This window comes from Stomoxys calcitrans, chromosome 5 (genome assembly GCF_963082655.1).
Source record: "Stomoxys calcitrans chromosome 5, idStoCalc2.1, whole genome shotgun sequence".
Lineage (NCBI taxonomy): Eukaryota > Metazoa > Arthropoda > Insecta > Diptera > Muscidae > Stomoxys > Stomoxys calcitrans.
In genome coordinates, this window is record NC_081556.1 from 60,861,310 (window position 1) to 60,884,711 (window position 23,402).

The window sequence follows — 23,402 nt, forward strand, 5'->3', positions numbered from 1 at the left end:
CAAATCTGGACCGATCTGGGCAAAATTAAGGAAGGACGTCGATGAACCTAACCAAACTCACTGTCTTAAATTTCAGCGGAATCGGACAATAAATGCGTCTTTTATGGCCCCAAAACCTAAAACCTAGATATCGGTCTATATGGCAGCTATATCTAAATCTGGACCGATCTGTGCGATATAGCAGAAGTATGTCAAGGGGCTTAACATAACTCACTGTCCCAAATTTCGGCGTCATCGGACAATAAATGAGCATTTTATGGGCCCAAAACCATAAATCAAGAAATGAGTCTATATGACAGCTATATCCAAATCTGAACCGATCTGGACCAAATTGAAGAAAGATGTCGAAGGGCCTAACACAACTCACTGTCCCAAATTTCAGCGAAATCGGACAATAAATGTGCCTTTTATGGGACTAGCACCATAAATCGGAGGATCGGTCTATATGGCAGCTATATCCAAATCTGGACCGATCTGAGCCAAATTAACGATGAATGTCGATGGGTCTTACACAACTCACTGTCCCAATTTCAGCGAAATCGGATAAAAAATGTGGCTTTTATGGGCCTTCGACCCTAAATCGGAGGATCGGTCTATATGCCAGCTATATCCAAATCTAGACCGATCTGAGCCAAATTGACGAAGGATGTCGAAGGGTCTAACACAACTCACTGCCCCAAATTTCAGCAAAATCGGATAATAAATGTGGCTTTTATGGGCCTAAGACCCTAAATCGGCGGATCGGTCTATATGGGGGCTATTTCAAGAAATAGTCCGATATAGCCCATCCTCGAACTTAACCTGCATATGGACAAAAACGAATCTGTACAAAATTTCAGCTCAATATCTCTATTTAGAGTGATTTCAACAGACAGACGGGCGGACATGTCTAGATCGTCTTAGATTTTTACGCTTATCAAGAATATATATACTTTAAACGGTCGGAAATGGATATTTCGATGTGTTGCAAACGGAATGACAAAATGAATATACCCCCATCCTTCGGTGGTGGGTATAACAAATAAAAGCGTGCTAAAATCGGCCGGGCCGAATCTTATATACCCTTCACCATGGATCGCATTTGGCGAGTTCTTTCCCGGCATCTCTTCTTAGGCAAAAAAAAAGGATATAAGAAAAGATTTGCTCTGCTATTAGAGCGATATCAAGATATGGTCCTGTTTGGACCACAATTAAATTATATGTTGGAGACCTGTGTAAAATGTCAGCCAATTCGAATAAGAATTGCGCTCTTTGTGAGCTCAAAAAGTAAAATAGAGAGATCGATTTATATGGGAGCTGTATCGGGCTATGGACCGATTTAAACACGTGTGTTGATGGTCATGAAAGAATCCGTCGTACAAAATTTCAGGCAAATCGGATAATAATTGCGACCTCTAGAGGCTCAAGAAGTCAAGATCCCAGATCGGTTCATATGGCAGCTATATCAGGTTATGAACCGACTTGTACTTTATTTGACATAGTTGTTAAAAGTAACAATAAAAAACGTCTTGCGAAATTTCAGCCAAATCGGATAGGAATTGTGCCCTCTAGAAGCTCAAGAAGTCACATTCCCAGATCTGTTTATATGACAGCTATATCAGTATATCAGGTTATGGACCGATTTGAACCATACTTGGCACAGTTGTTGGATATAATAACGAAACACGTCGTGCAAAATTTCATTCCAATCGGATAAGAATTGCGCACTCTAGAGGCTCAAGAAGTCAAGACCCAAGATCGGTTTATATGGCAGCTATATCAGGTTATAAACCGATTTGAATCATACTTGGCACAGTTGTTGGATATCATAACAAAACACGTCGTGCAAAATTTCATCCCAATCGGATAAGAAATGCGACCTCTAGAGGCTCAAGAAGTCAAGACCCAAGATCGGTTTATATGGCAGCTATATCAAAACATGGACCGATATGGCCCATTTACAATACCAACCGACCTACACTAATAAGAAGTATTTGTGCAAAATTTCAAGCGGCTAGCTTTACTCCTTCGGAAGTTAGCGTGCTTTCGACAGACAGACGGACGGACAGATGGACGGACATGGCTAAATCGACATAAAATTTCACGACGATCAAGAATATATATACTTTATGGGGTCTCAGACGAATATTTTGAGTAGTTACAACCAGAATGACGAAATTAGTATACCCCCCATCTTATGGTGGAGGGTATAAAAATTTTTAATTCATGTTTTGGGGGAAAATTGGCTTGTCGAATGTCTGCAATTTTAATATCCCAAAAATTTAACAAAAAAATGTATCAAAATTCAATGGAGTGAGATTTCCGAAATCTGTTTTAATATCGTGTTGCATAAAATGGTTTCTATATTAAAAAAAATTAATTTATGGCAATAATCCTACTTTTTTTTGACATCAGGTGCTATTTTGGGCCAAAATGATTAAATCCAGCTTTCTACATTAAATGGTCAAAAAATATTAAGAAAACGATTTTTTGCTGCAAGGATTAGAAAAAGTAAAAGCGTGCTAAGTTCGGTCGGGCTGAATCTTATATACCCTCCACCATGGATCGCATTTGTCGAGCTCTTTCCACAGTATCTCTTTTAAGGCAAACAAAGGATAAAATAATATTGAATATTGGAGACCATAGTAGAAGTCATTGTGTAAAATTTCAGCCAAATATAGTAAGAATTGTGCACTTAAAGGGCTGAAGAAGTAAAATAGGGAGATCGGATCATAGGGGAGCTGTATTAGGCTATAAACTGATTCATGCCATATTCGACACGTATGTTAAAGGTCATGGGAGAAGCCATTGTACAAAACTTCAGCCAAATCGGATATTATTTGCGCCTTTTAGAGGTTCAAGAAGTCAAGATCCCATATTATATGGCAGCTATATCAGGTTATGGACCGATTTGAACTATTCTTAGCACAGTTGTTGAGTGTCATAACAAAATATTTCATGCAAAATTTCAGCTAAATCGGATAATAATTGCGCCCTCTAGTGGCTCAAGAAGTCAAGACCCAAGATCGGTTTATATGGCAGCTATATCAAAACGTGGCCCAATATAACCCATTTACAATCCCAACCGAACTACGCTAATAAGAAGTATTTCTGCAAAATTTCAAGCAGCTAGCTTTACTCTTTCGAAAGTTGGCGTGGCGGACATGGCTAGTTCGACTTAAAATGTCATGACGATCAAGAATATATATACTTTATGGGTCCCCATCCTATGGTGGAGGATATAAAAATTGCTATGTTAAAATAAATTCTCTAAATTATGAATATATAAAATGTCATCAAAATCGGACAACGGAATCAAGGGTCAGGCGTAATGAGTTGACATTTTGTCTTAAAAAATAGTTATCGAAATATATCCATAGTAAATATTTTTGGAAAATTTTTAAAAATGTTTAGGCAAAATGTAGTGTCGCATAATGCATAATTTTATTGAAATATTGTCTTACAAAAATAATCTAAAGGTTAGGTTGTCTTTACAGAGTTTTTCGCTGAAATTTAGTCCTTAAAAAATTCATTAAAATTTAATCTTTAAAAAAAATATATTGACATTCTGTTATGAAAATTTTGTCTTAAAAAAAATTTAATTAAAATGGTTTCTTTAGTTTGAAGGGAAAAATTTTTCTTTTTCTTTTTTTCTTTCTGTACAAAAAACTTTATTACATTTTTTTAGAATTTTGTAAAAATAATTTCATTAAAATATTCTTTTTACTAAGAATTTCATTACAATTTTGTCCTTAAGAATAATTTTAATTTGGCCCTGGCCTCAACAAGGTGGCCCTGACGTCAACAAAATGTTGCCTTTGTAAAATATTATAAATATAAAATTTTGTCATTTCTAAAAATGTATGGAATAAATTTATTTTAATTTTTTTCTTAAGACAAAATCTTTTGGTGATGTGGGGTGGAGGGTGGGGGGGGGGGGATGTTGGAAATCTTAAAAGAACACTACATGCAAAATTTCACCTCAATCGGGCTCAAGAAGTCAAATCGGGAGATCGCTTTATATGGGAGCTATATCATGTTATAGAATGATGTGGACCGTAAATGGCGCATTTGTTTGAAGTCATACCAGAACACTACATGCAAAATTTCTGCCAAACGGAAAAAAATTGCGGCTTCCAAGTGCTTTTTATACCCACCACCGAAGGATGGCGGTATATTTATTTTGTCATTCCGTTTGCAACACATCGAAATATTCATTTCCGACCCTATAAAGTATATATGTATATTCTTGATCAGCGTAAAAATCTAAGACGATCTAGACATGTCCGACCGTCTGTCTGTTGAAATCACTCTACAGTCTAAATAGAGATATTGAGCTGAAATTTTGTACAGATTCGTTTTTGTCCATATGCAGGTTAAGTTCGAGGATGGGCTATATCGGACTATTTCTTGAAATAGCCCCCATAAAGACGGATCCTCCGATTTAGGGTCTTGGGCCCATAAAAGCCGCATTTATTATCCGATTTTGCTGAAATTTTGGACAGTGAGTTGCGTTGAGCCCTTCGACATCCTTCGTCAATTTGGCCCAGATCGGTTCAGATTTGGATATAGCTGCCATATAGACCGATCCTCCGATTTAGGGTCTTAGGCCCATAAAAGCCACATTTATTATCCGATTTGGGACAGTGAATTGTGTTAGGCCCTTCGACATCATTCTTCATTTTGGCCCTGATCGGTTCAGATTTGGATATAGCTGCCATATAGACCGATCTCTCGGTTGAACAATGACTTGTACTTATAAGCATTTGGTCTAAATCGGATATGTCTATATAGCTGCTATGGGGCATAAGGTATGCATTTTTCACTGGATTTTAAGGATGGGTGGTTCACATATATATCCAAGGTGGTGGGTATCCAAAGTTCGGCCCGGCCGAACTTAACGCCTTTTTACTTGTTTTTATTTATTTGTCTTAAGTCTCTAGATTACAATATCCTTACAGACTAAATTAACTGCGAAATATATATGTACAAACAAAAATATATGTATATATATATATATATATATATATATATATATATATAAAATATATAACAAGAGCGTGCTAAGTTCGGCCGGGCCGAATATTATATACCCTCCACCATTGATCGCATTTGTCGAGTTCTATGCGCGGTATCTCCTTTTTAGACATACATAGAATATTGAATAAGAGCTGTTATGCTTTTGGAGCTATATCAAGTTATAGTTCGATTCGGACCATAAATAAACGCTGAACATTGTAGAAGTCATTGTTTAATATTTCAGTTCATTCGGATAAGAATTGCGCCTTGTAGGGGCTCAAGAAGCAAAATCGGGAGATAGGTTTATATGGGAGCTGTATCAAGACCGATTCAGACTATATTAGACACGTATGTTGAAAAAGCCGTTGTACAAAATTTCGGCCAAATCGGATTAGAATTGCGACCTCTAGAGGTTCAAGAAATCTAGATCCCAGATCGGTTTATATGGCAGCTATATCAGGTTCTATATCGATTTAAGCCATACTTAGAAAAGTTATTGGAAGTCATAACAAAACATCCAAAATTTCAGCCACATTGGAAGAGAATTGCGCACTCTATTCGCTGAAGAAGTCAAGATCCAAGATCGGTTTTTATGACAGCTATAGCAGATTATGAACCGATTTGAATCATACTTAGCACAGTTGTTGAAAGTAATACCAAAACACTACGTGCAAAATTTCAGTTACATCGGACGATAATTCCGCCCTCTAGAGGCTCAAGAAGTCAAGATTCAAGATCGGTTTATATGGCAGGTATATCAGAACATGGACCGATTAAAACCATACTTAGCTTGGTTGTTAGAAGTGCTACCAAAACACTACGTGCAAGATTTCAATTAAATCGGACGAGAATTGCGCCCTCTAGAGGCTCAAGAAGTCAAGACCCGAGATCGGTTTATATGGCAGCTATATCAAAACATGGACCGACATGGCCCATTTACAATCCCAACCGACCTACACTAATAAAAAGTATTTGTGCAAAATTTCAAGCGGCTAGCTCTACTCCTTCGAATGTTAGCGAGCTTTCGACAGACAGACGGACGGACATGGCTAGATCGACTTAAAATGACATGACGATCAGGAATATACATACTTTATGGGGTCTTAGACGCATATTTCGAGATGTTACAAACAGAATGTCGCAATTAGTATACCCCCATCCTATGGTGGAGGGTATAAAAATATATGTATATAAATATTTTTTTTTGTGAGCTTCAAAAACTATAGGGATTTAAATACTATATACGATTCACGTATAAAATTAACTTCCTTTTTATCACGACTTTCTGATAGATCAATTAGATTATAAAATTTGTTGAATTCTGGAAGAGGTGGCGCAAAGTTTCATAATTTGCATAGTGGTATAATAATTTATTTGACGTAGTTGATAATGACGAGTTGGTCCGATTGGAACATTTATATAAAGTCTGTCTAAAATAAAATTTGATAATATTTTACCATGAATAATGTTTATAAGAAAAATTACATTCATGGCGTTATGACTTTTCAGAGTTGGTAAATTAATTAGATTCAATCTGTAATTATAGCTAGGCAAAACATGTTGGTTCCAGCCACGATTCCTGAGGCAAAATAATAAAAATAGTTTCTGAACCGATTCAATTGTATTGGAATGAAAAAGGTTAACTCGGTCCCATACTAGAGAACCGTACTCTAAGGTACAACACACTAAAGAAATATACAACTGCTTAGTAACTATTGGATCTGAGAATTCTTTACTCCAGCGTTTTATAAAGCATAGGCTTTTATATGCCTTGTAAGTAATTACAGAAATATGCTTGCGGAAGTCATTTCGATATCGTCCGCAATACATAAGTATTTTAGAGTAGCGTACTACATTCGGCAAGTCATTAATGAACAAAGTAAAAGTACAGGACCAAGATGGCTCCCTTCTGGAACCCCAGAACTCACATTAATTTTATTAATTTTACATGGTTCAGATCGGTTTATTTTTATATATAGCTACAAAAAATGCAAAAGTTTCTTATACACAATTGAACAATGACTTGTACATATTAGTATTTGGTCCAAATGCAGTGGTGATCTTTTTTAGGGCCCTGCCAAGAGGTGCCCCTAACATATAGAGCCTTGTAATCTTAATAACATCTCAGCTAAACATTTCAAAGAGTTTTCTCTACTCATTCTCAAATGGCAGATTTTTTTTACAGATTTTGCGGTGGTTGAAAACCTGCATTAAAAAAAAAAACAAAAATTTCCTCGATCTCTAAACTGCTTGGAAATACCAAACAATAAATATATTTACGATTATGGGAAAAAATTAATAAAATTTCAAAAATTCGGAAAAAAGGAAATTGTTTAAAAACAAAAAAAAATTATAGAGTTTTTTGGGGTATTCCAATCACTTCTACAGTAACTCGAAAGAAAATCAAATCTCCAGAAGAGCATAACACTGCGATAACCCTGAAGAGGAAAAAGAGCTTCCCGCTTGGAGCGCTGGAGACTCCAGACAGTGTCCTGCAGAGGGGGCAAAGTCGGACCAAGAACGAAGAAAGCGCGCACGGCTTCTGAGCCTTCATGGAGGACTGTGACTTCCAAATAGACGCCACAGTAATCACAGAAGGGGAATATAGTCATTGAGAAAGATAAGGAACCGCCCTCTTACGCCAGAATGTTTAAAGTGATTCTTCACTGGTTAACGAGCGGATTTTCGAACATGTGTGGAACTCTGTAGAGGGTCCACCCATACAAATGGAGGGGACATCTTTAAGCTGCGTTTTGTGTCGACGGAATGCCTTGATACCGTCAAACAGCTAGTCAGAGCCATCCACACTTCTTGGGAGGGTGCAAAACTCGACTTGGTGAGAAAGATGAACATCCCCCAGCTCACAAAGGTGACGGTCTTCATCAAGGGATAGGACAGTAAATTTGCGACGGAACGCATGTTGGGATTCTTGGGCAAGCAAAACCATAGTTAGGGGAGAGGTATGGGAGGTCTTTCACAGGGAGGAGAAGGAGGAAGGAACTCTCCTTGTGGTTGGCATTGATCAAGATTTCAAGATTGGAAAAACTAGGATAGGCAGAAATGCTCATATTGAGACATCAGGCTGTGCAGTGACAATTGACTCAATAACGTCCAACAAACAGAGGGCTGACGACGAGACAATCACCGCCTCTCTCAATATTGGAAAGACTAGGAAAATCAAAGATCCTAATACTAAAATATTAGGCAGTGTAGGGTCGATATACCCAGGAAAACTAGGATAGATAAAGATTCCAATATTGAAACATTAGGCCACGCTGCAACAGGGATCCGACGGAACATTAGGCAGTGCAGCGACAGGAGTCTCAATGCAGCCTAATGAACAGGGAGCTGCCGATGGTACCATCAACGACTCCAAGAAGCCCATATACTTAAAATTTGGAAGACTAAGATATCAAATCCTAGCATTGAAACATCAGCCAGTACAAGGACTGGAAACTCAATAAGCCTAACGAACAGGGACCCGACGATGGAATCATTACCGACTTTCTCAAGATTCGAATGACTAGGAGAAGAAAGGAACTTAATGCGATAACATCAGGCTGTGCAGTGGCAGGAAAGTAAATGCTGCGTAATGATCAGGGTGCGGGCGATGAGATCATCGCCCATTCCATAAAAGCTCATTTACTGGAAGACCAATGATTGAGGTTTTCCAGATAAACGCACGCTCTGATAAAGAAAAGCAGCAAGGGCTATGTTTCTATGCTAACACTGGCACTCGGCTGAGGACCTGCATTCATTTTCATAGAAATTTTCACAGGGAGAGAAGTGGAGTGGAGCATACCTGCATCATTTTATCTGCTTTTCGACTCTCCGACACCGACAACCACAAGGCAATACAGACAGGAATTGTGGTACTAATAGGATACGAAGAGAACTCTCACCACATTTCGTGGGATAGTACCAACATTAATAAACTGGGCCAAGCCCTGGCAGAATTACTGAGTACTAACGTTGTCCTCTTTGTTAAAGCAAATCAGCCCCAGAAAAAATCCCAGAATGACCGAAGAGATTCGCAACATTGAGAAACAGGTCCGCAGAGTTAACAACAGAGCACATCTTAAAAAAAAACGGAAGTTTACTGGGATGTGTACTACACACGGCTCTAGGTGTACAATAAGATTACCAGAGCGGCAAAACGTGCATCCTTTTCTTTTCTGCGAACAGGTCGATAACGGTAATAACGGCGCCAAGGTGAAAAAGTGTCTCTCAAAAACCGATGTCCGAACCCAATTGTAGTGGGCGACATGAGAGCAGAGACAACGGAGGACAAGTTACGGTTTTGATAAAATCCCATTTTCCACAAAATACTTCGGGAATCTCGGAGACATCGGTGAATAATGAGGTTGATAATTGATTAGAAAAATGAGGTTGATTGAAGGCCTATCATAATGGAAATTGCGGTAGAGGAAGGCTTCAAATCATTTAAGTCACCCGGACCTGATGGAATATTTCCGGCGTTACTACAGAATGAGGCGGACTATCTGGCGCCCCATCTGGCCACTACTTTCAAAGCTTGTCTAGGACTTGTATATACTCCGAAAGCCTGACAGGAGACAAGGGTAGTATTTATACCCAAGCCCGGCAAGGCAAGTTATGCGACACCAAAGGCCCAGAGACCTATAAGACTTACGTCCATTCTACTCAAAACCATGGAACGTATTGTGGATACCATGATAAAGAACTGCTCAAATAGAAACAGCATGCTTATGTTAAGATTAGAAGAGGATTTTGATCGGATACCTGAGATGATACTTGAGGTCGAGTGCAAGATATTGCTGCCATCTGGGAGATCATCTTATTCAAATGGATCAAAGCTAGAGTACATAGAGGGTCTGGTGGTCTACATTGAGAACTCAAGGACTGAAATCTGTTTTCGACTGCCTGATCATAATACGATCCTGCATGCAGAAATCCGGGCGATCACGGAATGCGTAAGGTGGTGTGGGCAATAACAACCGACACGGTAAAGTCACAAACAATCTTGGAGTGTAAGATTAACGCCTTCTCTGAGAATGACTCGATCCGCATAGTTTGGGTGCCCGGCAATAGCGGATTAAGGGGGAATGAAAAAGCAGACGATTTGGCAGTGAAGGTCAGAGGACTACCGTCAACAAACTTGGTTAATCCGAAGACTTTCGGGTCGACGAAGGGCTACGAACGCATGTTACACTGTGGAACGTCCGGTAGGAAATTTTGCAAATACTTCCTACTATATAAACCGACTAGCTGACCCGGGCCCGCTCCGCTGCGCCTTCTTTTACTTTATATGGAACAAAAGTTTCGTTGTCGTTATTTTCGACAAATAAAGAGCTTTTAGTGAAATATCATGCTACGAAAATAGTATATCGCTTGACTAACAGTTTAACAATATAAGTGCCTTTATCTGAATCCCATATGATCTTTATTGGTCTACGAATTTAAGTTTGGATATAAAGTGTACTCCATTCTTAAAATACTTTATTTCAGCCCGCTACTCTCATGATATCTGATTTAGGGGTGTTTCCGGGGGTGAGTTGGTCCCCCAGACAGTTGGCCCCGAAAAAATATCAGCATCGTGCTCTTCTTTCAAATACCATTTATTTAAACCCCATATTGCCATTGGTTACACGATGAGGCGTCCCCCAAACACATGACCCCAAAATAGGTAATCAAATTAGTTCTTTAATCTCAAATAGCTTTCATTTGAGCCACATATTGGCTTCGTATCAAATTCGTATTCTACTCCCAAATACCTTTATTTGAGCCCCATATTGCGATGGTCAGTAAAAAATTGCTGTTTGTGGGGTATTTTGGGAGAGGGGTATACCCCCAGAAAATTGGTCCCGAAAGTGAGTATTAATTCTTGCTCATTTAAATTCCTTATTGCAAAAGTCAGCAAATATGTCGGGTTTTGGGTAATGGCCCTAAAAACTATGAATATTTAGTTCCACTCTCTTTAAGACCCAAATTGTCTTGGTGAGCAAATACGTCTTATTTGGGGTTTGTTATGGTGGTGGGACGTCCGCTAGACAGTTGGACCCTAATGTTGATTTCAGATACGTGGTCTACTCCCAAATACCTTTAATTTGAGCCCCATATTTCCATAGTCGGCAAACATGACCGGCTTGGGGGATGGGCGGCCACTCAGTGAGTTGGCCTTGAAAATATATATCGGATTCGTGTTTCACTTTAAAACCCCTCTTATTTGAGCCTCATATTGCAATAGTCAGAAAATATTGTACTTACTATTTGGGTGGTGTTGTCTGGGTGGCGTGGCCCCATAGACACTTTTCCCGAATATTGATATCAAATTCGTGCTTTACTCCCAAAGACCTTTCATTTGAGCCCCACATTGCTATGGGGCTTAAATCGCACCACCCATCTCCGAGATCTGGCGTTTCTGAAAATTAGGGTAAGGGGAGGGTCCGCCCCCCTTCAGATATCAAAAAATTTAGTACCCTATTTTCACCACGGGGTGAATATGTACCATCTGTGAAAATTTCAAGAAAATCGGTTCAGCCGTTTCTGAGTCTATAAGGAACACAAAACATACAAACAAACACAAATTGATTTTTATATATAAGATTTGAACTTCTTGCGTCTCTAGAGAACGTAATTCTTATCCAATTCTGTTCTTGGTGTTTTTTGTTATATCTTCCAAAAACTGTGCTGAGTATGGTTCAAATCGGTTCATAATCTGATATAGCTGCCATATAAACCGATCTCGAGTCATTACTCCTTGAACCTTTACAGTGCGCAATTCTCACCCGATGTGGCTGAAATTTTGCGTGAAGTGTTTTGTTTTGACTTCCATCAATTGTGTCAAGTAAGGTCTAAATCGGTTCATAACCTAATATAGCTGCCATATTAGCCGATCTGGGATCTTGAGCCTCTAAAGTGCACAATTACTATCCGATTTAACTGAAATTTTGCATGAAGTATTTTGCTTCATTTTCGAACATGTATGGTTTTTAACCTGATATAGCTCCCATATAAACAAATCTACCGATTCTTATCCGATTTGGCTAAAATTTTGCTCAATGACTTCTACTATGGTGTCCGACATCCAAAGCAAGTATGGCCTGAATCGGCCCATAACCTGATATAGCTTTAACAGTATGCCTTGAAAGAGACACCGGGCAATGAACTTGATAAATGCGATCCACGGTGGACGCAATTCTCATCCGATTTGGTAGAAATTTTGTACATCGGCTTCTCTCATGACCTTCAACATACGTATCTAATATGGTATGAATCGATCAATAGCTTGATACAGCTCCCATATAAACCCATCTCCCTATTTTGCTTCTTGAGCCCCTACAAGGCGCAATATTTATCCGAATAAACTGAAATATTACACAATGACTTCTACGATGTTCAGCATTCATTTGTGGTCCGAATCGGACTATAACTTTATATAGCTCCAATAGCACAAATCTTATTCAATATTCTCTTTTTGCCTAAAAAAAGATACTGCGCATAGAACTCGACAAATGCGGTCCATGGGGGAGGGTATATAAGATTCGGCCCGGCCGAACTTAGCACGCTCTTACTTGTTAATGTTAATACAAAAAATTTAAAAAAAAAATAAAAATGTGTCCAAACTGGTACAGTGATGTGTTTGCCTAAACCGGTAAAATTGCAGCCTTTTTCAAACCTTAAATTGGGAAGATTACAGATTTTTTAAACCGGTCGTATGCATAGACAGGGGACCAGTCACTGGTCACTGAAAACCGGTTAAATCTCCAGTTTGGGACCTGTCCTAAATCCTGCACAGTTATCATTTGGTCTCGGCAATATTACCCCAGCAGGCCTTTTCCTTTAAAGAGCGTACGTTTTTTTGAAGAAAAAAATATATGAAATTGTTAATTTCTATTGAGATTCTAGTTGGAATGGTTGTAAAGCACCATAATTCATTTGACATATCCTGCTGATGATTTTTCTTAGTCGAAAATGAAATCGCTATACCGGAAACCAGACAAATGCTTCTAGCAACAACACACTCTTTGCTGACTTTTAAATGTTTTTTACTATACTATTCTTTTAATAGAAAGCGTTAAACAATGGTCTAAAGCCGGAAAATATCCTGCAGTGGAATCTCAATAAAATTTTAAGACCAAGTAAAGAAAGCCCAAACAGACATTTAAAATTTCTCATAAATAAATTGTGCCAAATTTTATAACATACAATCTGTAAAACACGTCAGCAGATATGCCATTTCGGTGACAAAATTCAAATTGTCTTCAAGAAGTCTTTGAAGCAGCGATGCCACAAAATCAGCAAATATAGCACAAACCTGTAACTTTTTGTTATTTGTCTTGATTTTGAAGGCTTAATGATTTATGAAAATGTTGGTTAATCCAATATTTTTTATTGAAACAAGGTACATTTCAACGAAAAATTAAATTTTACCGATGGTGTTAAAAACTATTGATATTGAAGCAAAAATTAAACGACTCGTTTCGATACTATCGATAGTTCCAACGATAATTTGCCAGCTCTACTCTATATGACAGCTATATCCAAATATGTACCAAATATTGTACAAAAACTAAGTGTTTCAAATTTTATCGAAATCGTAATGCCTCTCATGGCCTTAAGACTTTAAATCGGAAGATTGGTCTGTATAGCATATATAACTACACTCAGAGAAATGTTCTTGTAAAAACAACGAAAATGTTTGCTGTAACAGCAGAAAGTGTGTCGAGACTATGACAGCAGCAATAGTTTGCTAAAATAGCAAAAAAAAATCTGTTGTTTTTAATTGATAAAAACTAAAATACAGCCTAAAAGAGTTATAAATACATTGAACTTCTTTTTGTTTCATCTCGTCTTTCAATTTTAGGGGCATATAGTGATTTTAAAAAACCGCAGACAAACTAACTACTGACACTATATGTAGGCTCTACAACAAAAACGTACACCTAAAATTAGAAAAATTATTATTATTATGTAGCTTTACTATTATTCAAAAGATAAATATGGCTTATTAAATATCAGCAGAAAGTGTTTTAGATTACCAAAATATCAGAAGATTTGTAAATACCCAGCTCTTACACAAATATGGATGAATTAACCGGGTAAATATATTTTGGGTATTTATCGCCCATCTCTATCCGTGAAATATTTTAAGTTTATTACAAATTAATTACAAGAAACAAATCAGCACCATTACTGACATAGTGTACCCTACATTTTGTCATATTTTTAGATTTTCTGGTTGTCTGCGTCCTCTGCCATTTTGAACGCCATCTTAAGTGAATTTCTGGGACCTAATAACTGATGTCGAAAACAACATGACCACGCTACAGTTCTCTCAAATGCTGAAGACATCATGTTTTGGCGAGAAAAATAGACGACGGTCACGCACCACGACACCACCACACCTTACACCAACCCCCACATTTAGGGACTAACTTCAATTGACTTCCTTCGCAATGGCAACAAAAAAAACAGCTGATGTGAGACAAGCAAAACAATTCAGAGTCAAAACAAGAGCAACACACCATCAATCCATTCACCCATTCACACCCACCAACTTGGTATATTCCCATGCCTGAAGCCAATAGTTCGACGAATGCAAGAGGCGAATGAATGAATGAATAAAATAACGACAACGATAAAAAGAGCAGGGAAAATAAACCAAATATGCTCGCACAAGTAAATGAGAAAGCAGGAACATCCAACCCATCCATCCATCGCTTACGGCCTCAACTGTTTGCCGAACGACTTTTTCGAAAGGCAGCGAGTACACAGCACATTAGTCTAAAGAGAAATATCGACACGAAAAGTAAGTCGCCTCCTTGTGGGCCGTAGTGAAACGGGTGTCTGTGTGAATTCCATTGAAGCAAAATCTATATGTATCCCTCGAATTCATGGAAAACGTGGAAAATCCATACAAAATACAACACAAACCGGAGTGTAGTGCGTCTGTGGAACACGTGTGCGAAAAACCCTATCGATGTCCCAGTGCAATAATGTGAAAATCCCATATTTCTCTGGACCAAAAATAAGCATTTCAAAATTTCTATCAAAAATTATGTGAAATTAGAAAATTTTCATCATCCCAGGCCAGTGCGAGTGTTATTTTTGGCATGGTGCGAGCTGATCGGCCACGATTCGGCGGTCGAAGTGTCTAAATATAAACACACGAATAGCTCGCGCTGAAGCAGATTTTCCGTTTAACCAAGCAAATCTGGTGAAAAACTTGTTGAAATACATCCAATTCTATACGAGTTGAGTTGAAATGAAAAAAAAAGAAACAAAATGCAACAAAAACAAAAACCAAAAAAACCGAAAAGCAAGAATTATCTGTGAGTGTGTCCCACGCAACAGAAGCGGGTAATCGCATCGCCACAGTGAAAAGTGTTTTGCTCGCCCTCAGTGTAATGTTGTGCACAACGTGCCACAAAGAATCGGACCCCTGGATTACTGGTTCTTTGTGGAAGTTGGTTAAAGGAAAAGTATAACCAACCAAAGCATGGCAAGGGCATCGGCAAGGACTTTCCACAGAATTGCTGCAGTAGTATTATCCTCTTTTATTTGTTCCTTGTTTTCGCATCTTGTGTTACGAATAACACCCCACAAAACAACAAACAATGCGATACAGCCCCTCTGTAGGCGTACAGAAAACAGAAATATATGTAACTTACTCTCATTTTGGCCACACTTACTATGGCTACTCATTCAAGACACAAAATTGTAGAGAGAGTGAGAGAGTTGTGCCGCAACATTCTCTGTCAACCAACGATTACAGTTTGGAAGTTACTGGGCCTAAGTTACTGTCGCACATAACCACACAAACAATGCTCATCGAAAAGCGAATCCCACTCGCAGGCCATGAAATGCCACAACATTGTTTGGTCTACTTCCACTGTCTCTTGACAAATGTGATGTGATTTCATTTCAAGTGCTAATATTTATTTTTATTCACAAAGCATTTTCCTCCCCTCCCCTCCTCTCTACACACACACACACACTCTTTGGCCGAAAAGTGATCCGTTCATTATTCGTCAATTCTTCGCCTATGAAAACCTCCAACGGCACCAGCTAGCTGCAAATTTAGCTCGAAAGAACAAAAGAAGAATCAAAAGGCATCCGTACCCGGATCCGGCCACAAAAATTCTTATTTAATACCCTCTGACAAACTGTTTTCGGTAAATGCTACACATAGAGCCGTCCGTCCGTCCGTCCGAGTGTCCGAATTGATGTATGAATATTTGTCCATCCACATACATAAATCTTCCTACACAAAATCACAGTAAACAACACAAAAAGCCAACCGTTTGCCTAATGTTTTTCATTGTATTTCAAAGCACGCCAGCACAGTGGGCATCCACTAAAAGTTTATATTCATAGGGAAACTTTACGCAAGCATGTATTAAATATCTGTTTACACGAGGTCTCTCAGCATTCCATCATTAGAAATTATTAGAAATCTTCCCATGAACATTCCGTAAAGCAACAAGGCATACTTCTCTCATATCAATGAATGCAGTCCGTTTAAATTTTTGAGCTCAATGATAAGGGGCCTCCTTTTTATGACGATAACCTCCTTTTATATGGAAGGATATCTCACATTAGTAAGGGGATAACTACCGCTGAAAATTTTTCTGATGTTCTGGCCGGGCTTAGAACCCAAGCGTTCAACGTTATAGGTGAACATGCTAACCTCTACGCCACTGTGGCCTCCATTAGAAATGGTTGCTACCACATATATATTGTCAGATAATCAGACGAATCCCCAACGCGATGTGTTCCGAAGGAAAACTGGGTTCAATTACTTGTACTACAAATATTGAACTAGAACCTACAAGGCATCCAACTTGCAGTTCAGAATTTTTCCCCAAAAGGCCTTTGTAAATTCACTGTTTCTATAATCGTTTATGTATTCGTAATCTATTTTCAAACCCCCTTCATTGGAGTCCCATAGAAGCATTTTATACTGGACTCCCATAGTAGCATTTTATACCAAGTCTACATACATATGACATATGTAGAATTCTAGTCAGACTTTATTTTTGGATACCTATTGAAATATCGAACAGAGTCTTCTAGGATAGTGGCTACTATCGGCTTAAAGGACCATATCGAATGAAAGATATATATGCGAGCTATATCTAAATCTGGATCGACTTTGATGAGATTTGCACCCGAAAAAGGACGTCAAACAAAACATCTTACGCTTAATTTTGTACAGATCGGACCAAAATTGTGGCTTCTGCAGTCATAAAAGGACAAATCGGATGAACGATATATATGGAAGCTATATCTAATTTATATGAAATCAATTTATATGAATTTTATTTTTATACCCACCACCGAAGGATGGGGGTATATTCATTTTGTCATTCCGTTTGCAACACATCGAAATATCCATTTCCGACCCTATAAAGTATATATATTCTTGATCAGCGTAAAAATCTAAGACGATCTAGATATGTCCGTCCGTCTGTCCGTCTGTATGTTGAAATCACGCTACAGTCTTTAAAAATAGAGATATTGAGCTGAAATTTTGCACAGATTCTTTTTTTGTCCATAAGCAGGTTAAGTTCGAAGAAGGGCTATATCGGACTATATCTTGATATAGCCCCCATATAGACCGATCCGCCGATTTAGGGTCTTAGGCCCATAAAAGCCACATTTATTATCCGATTTTGCTGAAATTTGGGGCAGTGAGTTGTGTTAGGCCCTTCGAAATCCTTCGTCAATTTGGCTCAGATCGGTCTAGATTTGGATATAGCTGGCATATAGACCGATCCTCCGATTTAGGGTCTAAGGCCCATAAAAGCCACATTTTTTATCCGATTTCGCTGAAATTTGGGACAGTGAGTTGTGTAAGGCCCATCGACATTCATCGTTAATTTGGCTCAGATCGGTCCAGATTTGGATATAGCTGCCATATAGACCGATCCTCCGATTTATGGTGCTAGTCCCATAAAAGGCACATTTATTGTCCGATTTTGCTGAAATTTGGGACAGTGAGTTGTGTTAGGCCCTTCGACATCTTTCTTCAACTTGGTCCAGATCGGTTCAGATTTGGATATAGCTGTCATATAGACTGATTTCTTGATTTATGGTTTTGGGTCCATAAAATGCTCATTTATTGTCCGATGACGCCGAAAATTGGGACCCTTGACATACTTCTGCTATATCGCACTGATCGGTCCAGATTTAGATATAGCTGCCATATAGACCGATATCTAGGTTTTAGGTTTTGGGGCCATAAAAGACGCATTTATTGTCCGATTCCGCTGAAATTTAAGACAGTGAGTTTGGTTAGGTTCATCGACGTCCTTCCTTAATTTTGCCCAGATCGGTCCGGATTTGAATATAGCTGCCATATAGACCGGTCTCTCGACTTAAGGTTTTGGGCCCATAAAAGCGACATTAATTGTCCGATTTCGCTGAAATTTGGGACAGTGCTTTGTGTTAGGCTCTTCCACTGTTTTATGCAACTTGGCTCAAATCGGTCCCGATTTGGATATAGCTGTCATGTAGACCGATATCTCGATTTAATGTCTTGGCCCCATAAAAGGCGCATTTATAATCCGATTTCACTGAAATTTGGCACAAGAACTTATGTTAGGCTTTTCGACATCCGTGTCGTATATAGTTCAGATCGGTTTATTTTTAGATATAGCTAATGTACTTATTAGTATTTGGTCCAAATCGGAACATATTTGGATATAACTGATATGGGACGTAAGGTATAAAATTTTCACCGAATTTTGATGAAAGGTGGTTTACATATATACCCGAGGTGGTGGGTATCCAAAGTTCGGCCCGGCCGAACTTAACATCTTTTTACTTGTTTCAATTTATATACACCTATTAAGCCATCAAATAAAACACCTCAGGCCTCATGTCGTCATATCCGATAAAAGATATATATGGGAGCTATACTTAAATCTGGACAGATTTGGACGAAATTTTGCACATACTGGAACGTCAAATAAAACATCTCATGCTCATAAGATCGGACCAAAATTGTGAAATTTTAACATATACTGGGACATGATTTTAAATACCTTACGCTAAATTTCGTAAATATCGGACAAAAACTGTGGCTTCTGCAGTCATAAAAGAACAATTCGGATGAACGATATATATGGGAGCTATATCTAAATCTGAACCAATTTATATGAAATTTCGCACACCTACTAGGCCGTCAAATAAAACATCTCGTGCTATACATTGTGAAGATCGGACCAAAAACTTTTGTTAAGATAGCACAAAAACTGTGGCTTCTACAGCCTCAAAAAAGGTCATATCGGATGAAATATATATATAAGGGAGCCATATCTAAATCCGAATCGACTTTGATAAAATTTTGTACATACTGGAATGTAAAATTAAACATCTCATGCTAAATTTTGTTTAAATGGGACAAAAACTGTGACTTCTACAGCCTCAACAGACCATATCGGATGAAAGTTATGTGAGGGAGCTATATCATATGATATATACATATGGTCCGATTTTGTTCCAAAGAACTAGCGTTTGTCCTTGGGCTAAAAACGGGACTTGTAATAAATTTTATGACATCGGACAACAAATGCGACCTTGATTAGAAGAATACATAGACAGGCAGACAGACGGACATAGCTAAATCGAACCAGAATACTTATCAATGCGTCTAGCTATTCTCCTTCTTAGCGTTGCAAGCAAATGCACCAAGTTGTAACACCCTGTACCACAGTGGTGGTGTAGGTTAACAGTAAAGCGCATAGTTTTAACATAAAAGTATACAAACGTCTTAAGATTGATCAAATTTTCCATATCACCTAGCAAGAATGTATTTTTTACCCATGTAAAACGTACGCCTTCTGTGAATTTAAGAAGCTCAATCGACAGACCGGTTTGCTATCAGACCTGCCTCACCTACATCCAACTATTCGACCCTATTCGACATCAGGTTATGGTCCGATTTGAATCATACTGGCGTGTCTATTAAAAGTCGTAACAGAATCCATCGTGCAAAAATGTAGCCAAAACGGTTAACAATTGCGGCTTGTAGGGACTCAAGAATTCAAGTCAAAGGACCATTTTATATGTTACTTTATCCAAATCTGAACCGATATAGCACATTTGTAATCCCGAACGTCCAACATCAATTTGAAGTATCATCGCAAAATTTTATGCGGCTGAGTATATACGGCTGGGTATACAGCGGGGCGGGCATGGCTGGATCGACTCTGAATGTCTAGACGATCAAGAATATATACTTTTTGGGGTCGCAGATAAACATTTCAATGTGATACATACGGAGTGACTAGATAAGTTTACCACCAGCCAATTGTGGTGGGTACAAAAAGCCTTTCTGGAGCTAAACAAATTAAATCTTTGAACATAATTGATGTTGCTATATAGCCCATCAGCTCAGTTTTTCAATTTTAAGTAACCCCCTTCAATTAAAAAATTCATTTTTCATATATTGAAAAAAATATTAATTTTAAGAGCAAGAAACGGCAAATCTGCTCTATGCTGTTTTGGAAGCAAAACGTCGTCAAAATGCCGAAAAATCAGCGAATCTGGCAAGCCTCGTACAGAGTGACCACCACACTGACAGAAATGTCCATTAAGTCTTACTTATACCACCAAAATTAACAAAGACAATTTGTAGTCATTTGTGAAATTTTAACAGACTTCCTATATCAGTTCATACGGTACGGTACGGCATGAGTTGCTCAACAAGAATTGGGAAAGGCATGATCGGTTTGCATTTACAATGCAATCTGCCGTATTGTTTTATACCCTTATCCATAGGTTGGGTATATACTAACATCGTCATTCCATTTGTAACTCATGGAAACAATGATCTGAGACCCCACAAAGTATATTTATTCTTGATAGCCTTGATAATGTAAGCCTTTTTAGCCATGTCCGTCAGTCCGTCCGTGTGTACGTCTGTCCGTCTGCTGAAAGCACGCTGACTTTTCAAGGATTAAAGCTAGGTGCTTGGAATTTCTCATAAATACTTCTTATTAGCGCAGCTCGATTGGGATTTTAATTTGGCAAAATCGGTAGATGTTTTGATATAGCTGCCCTCATATACCGAGACTTCTTGAGCCTCTAGCTTATTATCCGATTTGGCGGAAATTTTGCGTGTAGTGTTTTGCTATGACCTCCAACAACTGGGCTAAGTATGGTTTATAACTTGATGTAGCTCCCATGTAAACCGATCGCCTGATATGACTTGAGCCTCTGGAGGCCGCAATTACTATACGAAATTATGGTTGAAATTATGCCTGAATTACTGCCATGGCAAGTGCGGTCTATATACTGATAAAGCTCCCACATATTTGAGAAAGTCATTCAAAGAACTTGTCACATGCGATCCATGGTGGATGGTATATAAGATTCGTCCCGGCCGATTTACTAGTTTAAATTTTTCGAATTGCGAAACCTTGCCCATATTATCGACAGAAAAAATGTCAATCGATATTCAGCCAACAAATAAAATATCGATAGTATGGATAGTGCCACCTATCAGACATGGCTTGAAATACTTTTGAACTCATGACTATGCGGTACTTATTATTATATAAAAATAAAAATGTTGCGCTATAAGAAAATCCTTCCTGCCAAATTTCGAGAGAATCGGTTAACAAATGAGAACTTTATTGCAATATTTTTAAAAAACGGACGAACATATACATGGGAGCTATATCTAAATCTGAACCGATTTCGAGCAAACTTTATAGCTATTGCTAGAATGCTCAATAAATCCGCTTGCAGTGGTTCTAGACGGGAAAACCGGAGATATATATATAAATATACGTCAGAGCTATATCTAAACCTGAACTGATTTCTATGAAATTCACCAGTAATGTCGAGAGTCGTGAAAAAATCGTTCCTACCAAATTGCAAGACAATCCGTTACCGAGTGACCATTTTATTGCATTATTACTGCAAATCGGACGAACATATATATGGGAGCTGTATCTAAATCTGAAAGGATTTTTTTCAATTTCAATAGGCTTCGCCTCTAGGCCGAAAAACAGACCCGTACCAAATTTTAAGACGATCGGATGAAAATTGCGACCTATAGTTTGTAATTAGTTTGTGAAAATCAACATGGACAGACGGACAAATCGAGCCAGAAAGTGATTCTGAATCGATCAGTATACTAATCAATGGGTCTATCTCTCTTCCTTTTAGCCGTTACAAAAAAATTCACTAAGTTTTAATAACCTGTACCACAGTAGTGGTGTATGGTATAAAAATCGGCTGAGTAGTATAAAAGTTGTAACCTCCAAAACGGTTTAGAGGTTAAATGAGAAACTTTGATATATTAACGTTTCTGAAAGCCTATATCAAAATTTTCCTGAAAGCCTTTATCATTTTCTACAAATGTTTAATGCATTTGGTAAGGTTATTGAGTATTTTTCATTTCTCGTTGTATGAAAAATACCATCAATATCACCACTTTTACCACACTTACATATGTATGTTACACCGAACGAAAACTTGATACCAATGGTACCATAAAGTATCAATTTTTCTTTCGGTATATATATACCCCACAAATGAATTTATTTTTGCACAGATGTTATAAAAATTGGCAATGAGCTCAGCATCTTTTGTGTCAATATGAGTAAGCTTAACCAATAACTAATTCAGAAATTGATATAGTTCCTATATAAAGATTGATCTTTTAGCTATTAACTTTTTGGCAACACTGGTTTAAATAGCTCATGCTAGTTTCGTGTTGTGTTTCACTGTCAAACATCTTCAGTTTGGTCTATAATTTAACCATAAATCGTCTTACAAACGAACAACGGTTGGAACTTATTGAATTTTGCGACGAAGCTCATTTTTGCTCAATGGATACGAAAAGAAGCAGAATTGTGGATTTTGGAGGGAAGACCCGCCAAAAACATTGCAAGAGCTATCAATGCATTCAGAAAAAGTCACAGTTTGCTGCGGTTTATGGGCTGGTGGCATCATTGGACCGTACTTCTTCAAAGATGATGCGAATCATAACATATCTGTGAATGGTGAGCGCTACCGTGAGAAGATATCCAACTTTTTTGCCCAAAATGCAAGAGCTTGCCTTGCATGGCATGTGGTTTTACAACACGCGTAACATTGAACTTATTGAGAGGCGAGTTCCGATCAATTGAATCGTGCGATTTAACTCCTTATGACAAAATTGACGCATTGGAAGACAGCATTGAAGCATTTATTCGTGAGATATCGGCCGAAATGTTGGAAAGAGTATGCCAAAGTTGGACTAAGCGGATTGACCATTTGAGGCGCAGTCACGGTCAACATATGCAGGAAATATTCTTTAAACATTAAATTATATGAACCGTAGTATCGATTCAAAAAAAGAGTTCATGCATTTTTCTGAATTTTATGTGTCTTTTTTGAAAAACTTTCCTATAGCTCCTAAAAAA

At 38.2% G+C, this 23,402-nt stretch overlaps 1 protein-coding gene across 11 annotated transcripts in view; it reads left to right on the top strand.

Annotated features, from left to right (window-relative positions):
• Positions 1-14,703: 14,703 nt before the first annotated feature.
• Positions 14,704-23,402, top strand: part of LOC106095874 (ryanodine receptor) — a 163,464-nt gene continuing 154,765 nt past the window's right edge. For all 11 annotated transcript variants that reach the window (XM_059370147.1, XM_059370148.1, XM_059370149.1 and 8 more), the window contains exon 1: positions 14,704-14,788. The gene's annotated coding sequence lies outside the window, so the exon portion shown is untranslated. The remainder of the gene's footprint in view (positions 14,789-23,402) is intronic.